At 37.6% G+C, this 2500-nt stretch overlaps 11 pseudogenes; all 11 read left to right on the top strand.

Moving 5' to 3' along the window:
* Positions 1-100, top strand: part of LOC148469750 (5S ribosomal RNA) — a 119-nt pseudogene extending 19 nt beyond the window's left edge.
* Positions 101-215: 115 nt separating this feature from the next.
* Positions 216-334, top strand: LOC148469749 (5S ribosomal RNA; annotated as a pseudogene).
* A 116-nt stretch (positions 335-450) lies between these two features.
* Positions 451-569, top strand: LOC148469748 (5S ribosomal RNA; annotated as a pseudogene).
* Positions 570-682: 113 nt separating this feature from the next.
* Positions 683-801, top strand: LOC148469747 (5S ribosomal RNA; annotated as a pseudogene).
* A 116-nt stretch (positions 802-917) lies between these two features.
* Positions 918-1036, top strand: LOC148469746 (5S ribosomal RNA; annotated as a pseudogene).
* Positions 1037-1152: 116 nt separating this feature from the next.
* Positions 1153-1271, top strand: LOC148469745 (5S ribosomal RNA; annotated as a pseudogene).
* A 116-nt stretch (positions 1272-1387) lies between these two features.
* LOC148469744 (5S ribosomal RNA) lies at positions 1388-1506 on the top strand (annotated as a pseudogene).
* A 115-nt stretch (positions 1507-1621) lies between these two features.
* On the top strand, positions 1622-1740 carry LOC148469743 (5S ribosomal RNA; annotated as a pseudogene).
* A 116-nt stretch (positions 1741-1856) lies between these two features.
* LOC148469742 (5S ribosomal RNA) lies at positions 1857-1975 on the top strand (annotated as a pseudogene).
* Positions 1976-2091: 116 nt separating this feature from the next.
* On the top strand, positions 2092-2210 carry LOC148469741 (5S ribosomal RNA; annotated as a pseudogene).
* A 116-nt stretch (positions 2211-2326) lies between these two features.
* On the top strand, positions 2327-2445 carry LOC148469740 (5S ribosomal RNA; annotated as a pseudogene).
* Positions 2446-2500: the final 55 nt, after the last annotated feature.

Below are 2500 nucleotides of genomic sequence, written 5' to 3'. Positions count from 1 at the left end.
TGGACATGCCCAATCTCATCTGATCTTGGAAGCTATGCAGTGTTGGTCCTGGTTAGTACTTGGATGGGAGACCACCTGGGAATACCAGGAGCTGTAGGTAATTTTATACAGCCAAAACATTCTTTTCTATTACATTTTACATTTCATTTTTCAACTTATCATTGAATTCACTTGAGTTAAGAAGTAAAAGAGGTCTAAAGTTAATGTGTTTGAGCACCTACAGCCAAACCACACTGAACATGCCCAATCTTGTTTGATCTTGGACGCTATGCAGTGTTGGGCCTGGTTAGTATTTGGATGGGAGACCACCTGGGAATACCAGGTGCTGTAGGTAATTTTATACTGCCAAAACATTCTTTTCTATTACATTTTACATTTAATTTTTTCAACTTATCAATGAATTTACTTGAGTTAAGAAGTAATAGAGGTCTAAAGTTAATGGTTTTGGGCATCTACAGCCAAACCACACTGGACATGCCCAATCTCATCTGATCTTGGAAGCTATGCAGTGTTGGGCCTGGTTAGTACTTGGATGGGAGACCACCTGGGAATACCAGGAGCTGTAGGTAATTTTATACTGGCAAAACATTCTTTTCTATTACATTTTACATTTCATTTCAACTTATCATTGAATTTTCTTGAGTTAAGAAGTAAAAGAGGTCTAAAGTTAATGTTTTTGAGCACCTACAGCCAAACCACACTGGACATGCCCAATCTCATCTGATTTTGGAAGCTATGCAGTGTTGGGCCTGGTTAGTACTTGGGTGGGAGACCACCTGGGAATACCAGATGCTGTAGGTAATTTTATGCAGCCATAACATTCTTTTCTATTACATTTTACATTTAATTTTTTTATCTTATCATTGAATTTACTTGAGTTAAGAAGTAAAAGAGGTCTAAAGTTAATGTTTTTGAGCACCTACAGCCATACCACACTGGACATGCCCAATCTCGTTTGATCTTGGAAGCTATGCAGTGTTGGGCCTGGTTAGTACTTGGACGGCAGACCACCTGGGAATACCAGGTGCTGTAGGTAATTTTATATAGCCATAACATTCTTTTCTATTACATTTTACATTACATTTTTTCAACTTATCAATGAATTTATTTGAGTTAAGAAGTAAAAGAGGTCTAAAGTTAATGTTTTTGAGCACCTACAGTCAAACCACACTGGTTATGCCCAATCTCGTCTGATCTTGAAAGCTATGCAGTGTTGGGCCTGGATAGTACTTGGATGAGAGACCACCTGGGAATGCCAGGTGCTGTAGGTAATTTTATACTGCCATAACATTCTTTTCTATTACATTTTACATTTAATTTTTTCATCTTATCAATGAATTTACTTGAGTTAAGAAGTAAAAGAGGTCTAAAGTTAATGTTTTTGAGCACCTACAGCCAAACCACACTGGACATGCCCAATCTCGTCTGATCTTGGAAGCAATGCATTTTTGGGCCTGGTTAGTACATGGATGGGAGACCACCTTGGAATACCTGGTGCTGTAGGTAATTTTTTACTGCCATAACAGTCTTTTCTATTACATTTTACATTTAATTTTTTCAACTTATCAATGAATTTACTTGAGTTTAGAGTTTTAGAGGTCTAAAGTTAATGCTTTTGAGCACCTACAGCCAAACCACACTGGACATGCCCAATCTCGTTTGATCTTGGAAGCTTTGCAGTGTTGGGCCTGGTTAGTACTTGGACGGGAGACCACCTGGGAATACCAGGTGCTGTAGGTAATTTTATATAGCCATAACATTCCTTTCTATTACATTTTACATTTAATTTTTTCATCTTATCAATGAATTTACTTGAGTTAAGAAGTAAAAGAGGTCTAAAGTTAATGTTTTTGAGCACCTACAGCCAAACCACACTGGACATGCCCAATCTCGTCTGATCTTGTAAGCTATGCAGTGTTCGGCCTGGTTTGTACTTGGATGGGAGACCACCTTAGAATACCAGGTGCTGTATGTAATTTTAAACAGCCAAAACATTCTTTTCTATTACATTTTACATTTAATTTTTTCAACTTATCAATGAATTCACTTGAGTTAAGAAGTAAAAGAAGTCTAAAGTTAATGTTTTTGAGCACCTACAGCCAAACCACACTGGACATGCCCAATCTCGTCTGATCTTGGAAGCTATGCAGTGCTGGACCTGGTTAGTACTTGGATGGGAAACCACCTGGGAACACCAGGTGCAATAGGCAATTTTATACAGCCATAACATTCTTTTCTATTTCATTTTACAATTAATTTTTTCAACTTATCAATGAATTTACTTGAGTTAAGAAGTAATAGAGGTCTAAGTTTAATGCTTTTGAGCACCTACAGCCAAACCACGCTGGACTTGCCCAATCTCATCTGTTCTTGGAAAATATGCAGTGTTGGGCCTGGTTAGTACTTGGATGGGAGACCACCTGGGAATAGCAGGAGCTGTAGGTAATTTTATACTGCCATAACATTCTTTTCTATTATATTTTACATTTAATTTTACAAC

This window comes from Taudactylus pleione, unplaced genomic scaffold (assembly GCF_031769625.1).
Source record: "Taudactylus pleione unplaced genomic scaffold, aTauple2 ptg000967l, whole genome shotgun sequence".
NCBI classification, from domain to species: Eukaryota; Metazoa; Chordata; class Amphibia; order Anura; family Myobatrachidae; genus Taudactylus; species Taudactylus pleione.
The sequence above is the reverse complement of the archived record's forward strand: the minus strand, read 5'-3'. Positions and strand labels throughout refer to the sequence as shown.